This window comes from Gossypium arboreum, chromosome 4, assembly GCF_025698485.1.
Source record: "Gossypium arboreum isolate Shixiya-1 chromosome 4, ASM2569848v2, whole genome shotgun sequence".
NCBI lineage: Eukaryota > Viridiplantae > Streptophyta > Magnoliopsida > Malvales > Malvaceae > Gossypium > Gossypium arboreum.
In genome coordinates, this window is record NC_069073.1 from 117852486 (window position 1) to 117865631 (window position 13146).

A 13146-nucleotide genomic window follows, 5' to 3' on the forward strand; every position below is an offset into this window, starting at 1 on the left:
ACCAGTCTCCACGACATGCCTATGTTTACGCTCAGTAACACCATTCTGTTCAGATATGTGAGGGCAAGAGACGCGATGAATAATTCCCTGACTTGCTAAAACGGAGGAGAACTTACGAAACTCACCTCCCCAGTCACTTTGAAATTGCTTAATATGCTTCCCAAACTGAGTGGAAACCATCTTCTGAAACTGACCAAAACACTCTAAAGCTTGAGATTTTCGACTGATCAAGTAGATCCAGGTAAAACGACTAGTCATGCCAAGAAAGGACACATAGTACAAATTTCCTTCACATGAAACAGCAGCTGGGCGCCGCAAATTCGAAACAACCAATTCAAACAAATCAACATATTTAGTGCTAGAAGGTGAAAAAGGCAACTTATGTGATTTACCTTTTTGACAAGCTACACAAACACTAGCAAGACGGTTTTTATTGAAAGAAATTTGACAACTTGTAAGAACATTTTTTACAATATTATCCGCCGGATGACCCAGCCTTTTATGCCACAAACTAAACACATCATCAACGGAAGAGTAAACGTGAGCAGCAGTGGGAACAGAAGATAACACACTATCTGAACCAGCTGAGAAATGATAGAGCCCATCACGAACTTGACCCCGCATTAAGATTTCCCGTGTCTGGAGTCCTTAATCACACAATACGATGGGTGAAATTCAAAGAAAACATTGTTATCAGTAGCAAATTTAGATACAGATAGCAAATTCTTTCGAATACTGGGCACACAGAGCACATTGGAAAGATGTAGTAATTTCTGCTTCGTAGGTATAACTGCACTCCCAATAGATAAAATATCAGTAGATACTCCATTACCCATCAAAAGAGATGACTTACCAGAGTACAGAGTGGAACCATGTAGATCCGAAGTGTCTCGACAAACATGGTGAATAACCCCTAAGTCTGAGCATCATGATGTACTTCCTACTGGCAAAGGAACATACGAGTCAGTGGTATTAAAATTGGAATCATAAGTCGTAACATCAGAATAATTCGAAGCATACAACTCAAGAAGCCGGAGAGGGATCCCAACAAATTGAGACAAATCATACGAAGAAGAATCCACACTAAACACACGAGCACGCGGTTTAGTACGCCACGGAGCCTCATGAACAGTCTTCCAAGATCGGGTAACATTGACACAGTTAGCAGAAGGCTCTGGCAAAATATGGTCATCATTCGAACGGGACCGAACCGACCCACTGGGCCCACGGGGTCTAGAAGTCGGCCCACTATACGGGTGGCCCAAAGAATCACCATCAAATTGTAGGTCAAGGGAACGCCGTCCAATGCCAAAGTCATTACGCCCATAAGAGCCAGAATTGAAATTTTGGCCAGCACCATCATTTTGCCCATTACCAGCTTGATTAAATGGATTAAATCCATTACTTTTATAACCTGTAGATGGCCCACGTGATAGAAGGTCAATAAAAACTTCATTCAGCCGAATTTGAGGCCTTCAATGTTGACCAGAAAACCCCAATTTTGACCATACATAGGGATTCGATTCTCACGTCCAAACTCTTCTCTGTTCTCACCAAAAGTAAAACCACCATGGCTCCCTTCCAGCACCCGTGCTTCCAACAACGGCTGCCCCTCACGATGATAGCGGTAGTAATATTGCTGCGCGAGATGACCAAATCGGCTGCAGATTTGACATTGGATACGAGGACGAAAGCTTCGGCAACGACCATGACCAGGGGGGCGACCACCACGAAAGGCCCCGTCTGTCGACGGCAACTGAGTCCCTTCTACAATGTTCGCAGCCACTAACACATCCTGAACAGATCGAATCTGGAGAGCTTCACATTCACTCAGAGCATCGATAAGACGTTGAAAAGGTAACGGCACTGGGAAGAGCGACGCATAAGAAACGATGGCGTCAAACTCTGATGAGAGGCCAGCGAGAAGGACCACCGTTCGTTCGGCCTCTGAAATTGGAGAGTCAGACGCTGCAAGGAGAGCACACAAGGTTTTGATTTTGTCAACATACAACCGGATAGAGAGATTACCTTTCCGGAGAGAATGCAGTTCATGACGCAACTGCGATTGCTTGGCAGTAGTATCAGCGGAAAACAAGTTATTCGCCACGATCTAGACATCACCGGCAGTTCGAACATCGGTGAATGAAGTCAAGAAGGAGGAGCTGATCGTGGATAACAACCACGAGGTAAGAAGGTTATCTTGTTGATTATAAACTGACGCAGATGGATTTGTGACAAGTGCACAATCAAGAGACTGAACAAAACGCGATGGAGCCGTCAATGTTCCATCAAGAAATCTGAGTAAGCCGTAACCACGAAGAATTAGATGAATTTGTTGCTGCCACTGGATGAATGAATCAGCAGCAAGCTTCACAACCTCATGCCGCGGGAAGGACATGACCACACGGTCACCAAGAAACACGGAGCTAGGAGGCTCAACGGAGTCAGAATCGGTGGAGTGCGTGGTAGCCATGGCCGAGGATCACCGTGCGACTGATACCATGATGAGAACCTGGTAAACTAGTGAATTTCTTTACCAAAATGATTACATAAAATTAGAAAATAATCTTCATTCAGATTTCATTAAACTTTGCTTTCCTTGAATAGTGCCCAACTACATGTATATATACACTTGAGAGACCCTTTAACAAATTACCACCTCACTAACTGCCTAACCACCTAATCCACACATTAATCACATGCATAAACCTCAGTCTATAACACTATGCTACCACAGGAGATGTCGGTTTCAACATACATTGCAGCTCCGCAAGATAATATTGTTACATCTTCAGCATCCTTTTCATTCCATACCGGTGCGTCCAGCAGAAGCCAAACTCAAAGTTCAAGCATTGCTTCAAGTATCCATTCCTTGAAAGGATAAAAAAAAAAAAAAAAGCACTCCAACTAGGTGGAAGCAAAGCAGTGTGTTCTTGGTAGTCAACTTTTTTTTCCCTATTTACTTGTATATTTGGCTTCATGTTTTCCAGTTTTGATGCTTTGCTACATCCATGTTTTATCACTTGTTTAAATTTTTGGACAAATTTTTAGACAGCAATTCCAGAACAACTAATTGCAATATAATGTTGGTATTTTTTTACTTGGATCTTCTGTGTTACACTAATAACAGATGTTCCTGAGTTCATGTTTTATTCCGTCCTTAATGAAGCTGATCAAATTTAAAGAGGAAGGATCGATTTTCATTATCTCATACATTATTGTTATCGTTTTACTTGGGATTAAGCTGATTGTTTTACTTAGATATTTTGAAAGATAAAATCAATTTTAAATAGATGATACAATTTATCTAAAAGCTGGCTTGATCAGGGCTTGAAAAAGCCTATATAAACGCTATTGATCGACTGCATTTGGTGTGCTTGTGGAGGGTATCTGGTTGTCTTTTTGCTTTGTACTATTGTAGTTATTTTAGTAGAGAGTTATTGTGAATTTTTAAGTGAAGTTTTGGAGAGTGATTTGTAATAATTAGGGTCATTGTAGGAGTTACAATTACTTCTCATGTCAGAGTTGATTAAGTTTAATTGATCCAAATAATTGTTAAACAAAATTATCCACTGAGTAAGATTCTGTAAGATCGTTTATCGTTTGCTTTAACAAACATCGTGTATTGATTTCTCTCACTTATGTGTGGAACATCAGTTAGGATAGAGAGTAAATCGACTTATGCTCTTTCAGTATTCTTAAGTAGAGATTTGAGTTCAAATTTTGAAAATAACGTTGTTTAGTAAAATAACAACCAACCTTGAAAAAATTAATCTATATAAACTATAAAATAGCATGATTTTATTATTAGTGAAATTTTAATTTACTCATAATAGAAAGAAATAAAGAAGCATTGGAATTATGAGATTTGTTTCTAAACAATAGGTAGGATCATTTTAAAAATAATTAGTATGGTTTCATCCTACACTTCATTGGGTTTATTATTTGTATTGGGTTTATTATTTGTTTGTGTCAAATTATACAGTAAAAATATATGTTAAAAACCACTCCAATATGTACACTACAACTTCATTTACCATGGACCAAACCAACCAATTAATTCAAATTATCACACTTAACCCCAAGACACATCTAACATCTTGTTTAAAATGCAAACTAAACTTCTATGCATTCAAGCCATTCAAATCAGCAACTAAGTCATTTCCTTATTCAAATCATACCATTTGCAGTACTTTCAAACAAACCATTCAAGCACTATACATATGGTCTCATAATATGATCAAAACATACCTTACTTCACAAGCTAACCAAGCTCAAACTAAGCTAATAGATACAATTTAACACACCTATAACACCTTTATACATGCCATAAAACCTAGCTACAAAAAGATCAAAAGGCTATCTAATTGATAAAAGGATAACGTGAGCTTCGTGAAGTCTGATTGACGAGTTCCACAATCTGACTATCTATAGAGAAAGAAAAAATAACTAAGTAAGCATTTCAAATGCTTAATAAGTTCAAAGGTATGAAAACAGTAAACATCACAAAGAATTGGTGAGCTTAATTGCCAAATTCATTATAACCTGTATTATAACATATCATTACCTAATATTCAATATTCAATATTCAGGTTACCTACGGGCTAAGCTTTTATATCGACACATAAAATAGCTTGATCAGAGTTACACACACACATATATATACACATACATGTAAGGTTACTAGTTCAGGCTAAACCTTTAAAACGACATCAGGTTACCAGTCTAGACTAAACTTGTGTCACATGTATCTTTGAGTCTGTAATAAATGTTGGAGTTGGGAATCATAAAAAATCAACCTATAAACATGTGCAAAATACATTTACGAAGTTTCACGAGGGCAATTTCTAAAATATAAGCTTATATTTATTCCTTATCAATTTTAATCCAAATCTTACCCTTTTTGTACTAAATTGAAAATAATTCAAAGTTCACTAAAAACTTGTATATATTCGCATTACAACATACATAAGGGTCAAAACATAAATATAACATATGAACTTACTTGGAAAAATTGATAGACAAGTTGAACAACAATGACTATTCTATAATTTTCCTTTTTCCCCGATTATCTTCGACTTGATTCAAATCCCATTCTAAATAGTAATTAATTTCAAATATCCCATAACATCAATTTATATGCATATGCCAATAAATTTTCATTTTATAGAGATTCTCTAGAATTTTATAGTTTATTCAATTTAGCCCTTAGAACCGAAAATGTCATAACTTTCAAACTTGAGCTTCGATTTCAAAACTAATATTAATTTCATCCTTCTACATCCCTCTAATACTTATAATTATATAAAATTTATGCTAATTTTAAAATTATTACAATTTAGTCCTTATGTTCAAAACTAATAATTTTCACTTTACAAACTAGTCTTTTTTTTCATATATAAGCTTAAAACCTATCAATCTAGTACAAAATACTTCAATATTCAACAATAAAAACATTTGAAAACTTTAACAGTTTTACAAATTAATACTCAAGTTAGCTAAATCATGCTCTCGAGACTTTAAAAACGTAAAATTACAAGAAAATGACTTTTATTTTTACCAATTTTGGAAGGACAAAAGCTTTAAAGCTTAAAAATGGATTCCCTATGTTTTTCTTTGTATTTTAGGTTGAAGAAGAACAAATGAATGATGATAAAAAAAAATTTTAGCCTATATACCTTAATTAATTTATAATTAATCCTTACTTAATTAACATTAACCACACTTGAAAAACCTTAGTGGATGATAGTTGGCTATCACCGCCATTTGGTCATTTAACAATGGTCAATTTACTCCTTTGGTCCCCCAATTAATTAAAATTTAATAGCGGTTAATTTTTACCACTTTTACAGTTTAGTCCTTACACCTTAATTAACTATCCAATTGATAAAATTACTTGTCCAAAATTCAATTCATCTATATAGTAACTCCATTAATATTTAATAGAAATATTTATAGGCTTGATTTATGAAAATGAGGTCTTAATACCTCATTTTTCAATACCACTAAATTTAGGGTCATTACACTTGTACCAGAGTTAACAATCCAATTACAAAACTAAAGAGCCAAACTCCAATTAAACTTCTTACTAACCTAATATTAATAATAATATTTACATACTCGAATATTAAAAATGGGATTCGAAATTATTATTTTCAACACTATTGAGTTTTGGACTCTTAAAAAAAGTCAAATAGATGTAATTTTATAGCACTTTAGCAAGGGCTTAAATTTTTATTATTTTGTAATTAAAAAATGAATAAAAATGCATAGGTAAATAATTACAATGTTGTAGTTATATTTATATTTTTATTGATGTTGTGGTATAAAATATTGGAGTCATATTTCAACAAATACTACTACGCAACTTTATTATAAATTCTAATGATATCTGATCTTTTTGACACAATATTTAGAACTACACATACCTATAAATAGGAGGTTCAGTGCATTTGAACTAACATCCTTTTGCATTGGCAACAATATCCATACCAATCGAGCTAAGACTCAATTGGCAGATCACAACTCAATTTTAAAATTACCAAAAACTCATTATTTTTACAATATAACAAATATTATTGGAGTGTTTTATCTTTTATATAAAATTTATAAAAATATATGCATATGATAGGATTTAAACTTAAAATATTGCGGTTCATTTTAACCAAAGCTTTATTTAATATTAATATTATTTTATAAATTTATTACCGTGTGCAATAATCTAATAGTATAAATCCAAATATTTTTATAGTTTTAGATTCAACAAATCTAAGTGCATATTGTATTTTTTTAATAATATTCTCATCATATTTGTTTATATATATATATATATATATATATATATATATATATAATGTTTAGAACTCTTCATAACTCTTTCCTAACTCATTAATAGGGAATAATACGATTTAGAGCATTCAAACTCACATATTCCTACATTAACAACAATATTTATATCAATCGAGTTAATATTTAATTAACTTAAATGCAACTTCTTAAATACGTGGAACGTAACTTAAACTCTGGTTCCCTAATTCCATTGACTTGTAATACTCTAAGTCTTGATGGAGCAGGAAAGTCACTTGTGGTGGAGCACAGATTGGGCATGGGCCATGGCACCAATGACCTTTTTCTTGGTTTGATAATGTGCAAAGATTCTGCATAGGATTCTCGTATTTAGATTTCAAATATTTTTTTGAGTTAGTAAACTCATGTTTTGTTGAGATTCTAAAATATAGAGATAATGTTTGATCAATCAATAAATGTTATTCTATTCGTACTATATTAGAAAAAAATTAAAATAGACATTGAGACGGCTAACACTTTTCTTAAAGTTTTTATGCTTTTAGAAATGGGTAAAGCTAGATTTTCTTTTATAAAATATACTTAATCAAAATAGGTTGGACTCATTTATTAAGGAATTTATAAATTTTGGATAATCTTGATTATCAAAATCTAAGAAAATAAAATAAGTTAGATGCTCAATTTGTATAAGATATTATAATTATTTAAGTTTATTTTTACCTAATTAATATTTAGATTCGATTTAAATTGTAACACCCGAAATTTATGTTTTTGATTCTGCTTAAATATGACACAATTATGTATTTGCTTTAGTGGTTAAGTGTTCTGGGTGTGTGTGAGAGGTCTTAAGTTCAAGCCTTAGCTTGGGAAAAATTTTGTTTTTATTTGAATAAAGCCTTGTCCTTACCCAAACTTCTGCTCTCCCTCTCTGCCGAAATTCTCTACAAGTTTCCCCCTCCTCCATATTCTTTTTCTTTCTTTTTCTTCCCCAGCCGAAAATCCCCTGTTGCTGCCGATTTTATTCCTTTTAATATTAGTTTTTGGGTATTTCCATCATCGTTGCGTATCTCTGCGTTTGGCGCGAATTCGGTAAGTGTAGGGGTGCGTTTGTTTCGTTTTTACGATTGTGGGGTTCTTAAGAGATTGTTTTCTGTTTAGGAGACAATCAAAATTCCATGGACTGCAAAACGACACTCTAATCAGTGAGGAACTGCCATCGTTCATTAGAGGTAAGGTCGTTGTTAACTTGCGGGAATTGCCTGTCCGTAATAACTCAGTTTAAGTGACTGAAATTGGGGTGTCAATTGTCAAATATAGGTTCTAAAGTGCCCGAGAGTGATTATGTGTTGAAATCAAACCAGGTGTCAGAGAAAGTCGAAAAGCGTTCTGTCGACGTCACATAGGCGTATGGTTGCCTGTGTGGTAGGCTGTATGGTAGTACACGGGTGGTCGACGAACCAGGCCATGCGCACCTGACACGGGCGTGACGGACACGGCTGTGTGATGGCTTGTAGGCCGTGTGGGAGGCACGGGCTCAGGCAAATGGGCCGTATAGGCTACACGGGCATTTAAAAATCTGGGCCAAGCCGTGTGATTCACACGGCCAAGGCCAATTTGGGCCGTATGGGCCACACAGGCGTGTGAGCCCACACGGGCAGGCCACATGGGCGTGTGATTCTATTTTTTTGAAATGTACTGTAAGGTTGCACGAGTCGCCCAAGTCGGCTGTGATCTGTCCTAAGGTCGGTAAACTTTACTTAGAGCCCTATTATGTAATGTGATATTATGATGTATGTGTTAGCATGTTATACCTAGCATGAATATCTGATCTGTTCTGAAATAAATGCATGAACTGTTATCTGCATTATAGCATGTCATATTGTATGATGCACTGCATCAGCGTGGGTATGATGAAGTGAAGGAAGTACTGAAGGGCTTCATAAGCCCTCTATCTGGCAGCTAAGCTGCATACTTATGATATGTGCTGCATTGTAGTACCTTAGTGTATGTACGGTTGGATGGGTTAATTTTATCCCCACAAGGTGTGTTGGGTTGGACGGAGTCGGTGTGCAGGGTTGGTGGGCATATTTTGTTATTCTGATCTGTTATGTATCTATATCTGAGAGGGACTGAGGCCCTAAGACTATAATTGATTTTGTTTCTGAGTGGGCCAAGGGCCCCACCGAATCTGTAAGGGCTCAGGCCCGAATTATGACTAAATTCTGTTATCGGTTTGTATGCATGCTATACTATAGGGTTGTACACACTGAGTTGCAAAAACTCACTCCTTTATTTATTTATCTGTTCAGGTAATCCCCAGCAGTAGGTGGATCGTTGTAGTGGAGGACTTGACGGTGACCACGACTACATACATTTTGGTTATGAACTTTCTACTTTTGTTTTTTTACTTTATTTTCTAGGGATTTTTTTATGTAACTTTAGACTCGGACTTCTGGATTTTTATTTGGGTTTTTGAGCTAGGAACGTGAACTAAAAATTGCAACGTCAAATTATGGTTTTCCGTAAATTAACTATGTGTTTCTTTTCAAGATAGAAACAGTTTCTTAAAATAATAACAACATATGGGTTTCAAAAACTTCCGTCATAAGGAAACGTTTTCGAAACAACTCGACTATTACACGTTTTCTGACTAAGTAAAAGATAACGAATGGAATGGATTATGAATCGATATGGTTTGGTTAAAAATACTCGCATGTGACATCGTCAGATCCGGCCATAACGTCTAGGCCGGGTTTGGGGTGTTACACTTAGTGGTATAAGAGCCAGGTTCAAAGCTCGGCTGTGAATTTTGAGTTCTAAAACTAGTTTTAAATAATTACTTTCAAATGTTTTTTCAAATACTCTGATTAAGTATGTGGTTCACCGAGTCTCTGGCACCGATCTTGTAAGTTTCTGAAATTTTGTTTAGAATTGTCTGAAAGCATACTTAGAACATACTGAATTTCTATTTGAAAATACTGTTTTATGCTATGAAACTACTGTAGGTAGTAGACTCTACCAAGACACACTAGGTAGTGTAAACTGAAAACCGTAGCAACACTGCAACTTGCGATAACAGACTCTGAATACTCTGATAACATTACTGCATAAAATATATGTTAACAAATATCGGAACTGTAAACTGATTTGCATAAAATTTTTAATACAGATTAAATCGAAATTATGATGAGTACACGTGGTACTCGTGGACGGAGTATTAGAGGCCGAGGTAGAGGCCGTAGAGGGTCTCAAGCTGAGTCTTTCGCATCTGATACGATTTCGAATCTGGAAACTAGTGAGACGCTGGTTTCACCTGTTACTGATACCGAGTCGAGGTCTTATGATCATGTAGCTGGGGACGATGCACTGCCCCAAGCTATGCTACAGATTTTGGAGAGGGTCGCTGGATCCAACATTGGTTCTGGGGGCCGTGGGTTAGTTATGGAACGACTCTGATCCAATGGGGCTGAGGTATTTAGGGGCATCATTGGAGTTGATCCTAATGTAGCCGAGTACTGGATGGAGGCCACGGAGCGTATTATGGATGATCTGGACTTTTCTGCTGAGTAGAAGCTCAAGGGGGCTGTTTCACTGATTCGCGATGAAGCGTATTAGTGGTGGCTGATAGTTAAGGATGACACTCAGCCCGATCAGTTGACATGGAATCTATTTAAGACGGCTCTTCAGGGCAAGTATGTGAGAGCTAGCTATATCAACGCTAGGAGGCGTGAGTTCCTGAATCTTACTCAGTGAGATCATTCAGTGGCCGGGTATGAGGCCGAATTTCTGAGACTGAGCCGTTATGCATGAGACATGGTGACGACTGAGTATGAGCGCTGTGTCCATTTTAAGGATGGCCTTAGGGATAACTTGAGGATCTTGATAGCTCCGTAGAGGGAGTGTGAGTTTGCTGTGTTGGTCGAGAAGGCCAAGATTGCTGAGGAGGTTAAGCGCGCTAAGCGCCAGAACCGTGACAGAGGGAAGGCTAAGAGGGATACAAAACTTTCGAATACTGGGATAAGGTCTAAAAAAAAGGCCAGATCTGATGGGGCCGTGAGAGTTGGGTCTACTGTTGCACCTGCTGGAGTAACAATATGTTAGCTCTGTAATAGATGCCATCCGGGCGAGTGTTGGAGGTCTACTAGAGCCTGCCTTAGATGTGGATCTTATGAGCATTGTGTTAAGGACTGTCCATTGAGGACTAATCAGATGCAAGCTCCGACTACTGAGACTGCACCGCCGCCGAGGGTAGGCCAGTAGCCACCTAGGGGCTGAGGTCAGGCTTGGGGTGGTAACGGTATGGGCCGAGGACAGAGAAAACCAGGCAAGGGTGCTAGACCGACTGAGGCGAGGCAGCCTACACTGGTATATGTTGCTCGTCGTTGTGAGGATGAAGATGCTTCGAACGTCATCACGGGTACATTCTTAATTTTTAATGTACCTTACTATGCATTGATAGATATAGACTCTATATATCTTACGTAGCTAGTGCGGTGTATGAAACCTTGGGTTTACCGTTTGAGAGCACTTCTAGTGAGATAATAGTGGTGAGTCCGTTGGGGCAGTCTATTAAGGTTAGCAAACTGTTTAGAGACGTACCGTTAGAGGTCCAAGGGATTGTATTTCTAGCTGAGTTGATGGAGCTTCCATTTGGGGAGTTCGATTTATTTTTGGGAATAGACTGCCTGGTTAAACACCGAGTGAGTCTGGATTGCACTGCAAAGAGCATTGTTCTGAGAACTGAGGAGGATATTGAGGTAGTCGTGATTGGGGAACGACGAGATTATCTGACCAATGTAATATCTGCATTAGTGGCAGAAAAGTTAGTAAGGAAGGGTTGCGAGGCGTATTTTGCGTATATCAGTGTTGCTGATTCTGGGGACTCGTCGCGTAATGATATTCGAATGGTGAGGGACTTTCCAGATGTTTTCCCAGAGGAACTACCGGGATTATCTTCGAATCGTGAAGTAGAATTTGAGATTGAGTTGTTTTCGGGCACAGCTCCGGTGTTTATCGCCCATTATCGAATGGCACCGAAAGAGTTGATGGAACTTAAGGCTTAGATTCAGGAGTGTTGGGTCATGGGTTTATCTATTCCAGTGTGTCTCCGTGGGGATCACCTGTTCTGTTCGTAAAGATAAAAGACAGTACAATGAGGATGTGTATCGACTACCGTCAGTTGAACAAGTTAACGATTAAGAATAAATACCCACTTCTGAGAATAGACGACTTGTTCGATCAGTTCAGAGAGGCTTCAGTGTTCTCCAAAATCGATCCGTGGTCAGGTTATCATCAATTGAGAGGGAACGAGGCCGATGTGCATTCTAAGTTTATTATGGACATTACGAGTTCCTAGTTATGCCCTTTGGGTTGACTAATGCACCAGCGACATTCATGGACTTGATGAATCGTGTGTTCTAGCCCTACTTGTATCAATTTGTGGTGGTGTTCATCGATGATATCTTGGTGTATTCTAAGTTTGAGGACTAGCACGATGAGCATTTGAGAGTGGTTTTATAGATTCTTCGTTAGAAATAGTTATAGGCAAAGATTAACAAGTGTGAGTTTTGGCTTCGTGAAGTGATATTTCTGGGACACGTAGTTTCTGCAGAGGGGATTCGAGTGGATCCTCATAAGATTGAGGCTGTGTTGGATTGGAAGCAGTCGAAGAATGTGTTAGAAATTCATAGTTTTCTAGGGTTGGCAGGATATTATCGACAATTCGTAGAAGGGTTCTCTTTGATTGCTGCTCCGATGACTAAGTTATTGCGTAAGGGAGTTCCTTTCATGTGGACTGATTCATAGCAGGAGAGCTTTGAGAAGCTCAAGAACATGTTAACTCAGGCACCGGTTCTGATTTAGCCTGAACCCAGTAAGGACTTCGTGGTATACAGTGATACGTTTCATGTGGGTCTGGGTTGTGTGCTGATGCAAGACGGTAAGGTTGTTGCGTATACGTCTCGACAGCTCAAGATTCACGAGGTGAATTACCCGACGCATGATTTGGAATTGGCTACAGTGGTCTTTGTGCTTAAGATCTAGAGGCATTATCTATACGATGAGAAGTGTACCATCTACACTGATCACAAGAGCCTCAAATATCTCCTCACCCAAAAGTAGTTAAACCTTAGGCAGTGTCGATGGGTTGAACTACTTAAAGATTATGATTACAGTATTGAGTATCATCCGGGTAGGGCCAATGTGGTGGCTGATGCGTTAAGTCGTAGGTCTATAACCGATCTGAAAGTGATGTTCGCTCGACTGAGTCTTTTTGACGATGGGAGTCTGTTGGCAGAACTTCAAGTCAAACCGACCTAGATCGATCAGATCAGGGATAAGTAG

General features: G+C 37.7%; 1 long non-coding RNA gene across 1 annotated transcript; it reads right to left on the minus strand.

The window, feature by feature from the left end:
- Positions 1-283: 283 nt before the first annotated feature.
- LOC128291659 (uncharacterized) lies at positions 284-1794 on the minus strand. The gene is made up of 3 exons (XR_008281476.1): positions 1021-1794; positions 854-943; positions 284-647 (listed from the first exon to the last, which is right to left on the minus strand). It is a non-coding gene; the product is annotated as an uncharacterized LOC128291659 (long non-coding RNA).
- Positions 1795-13146: the final 11352 nt, after the last annotated feature.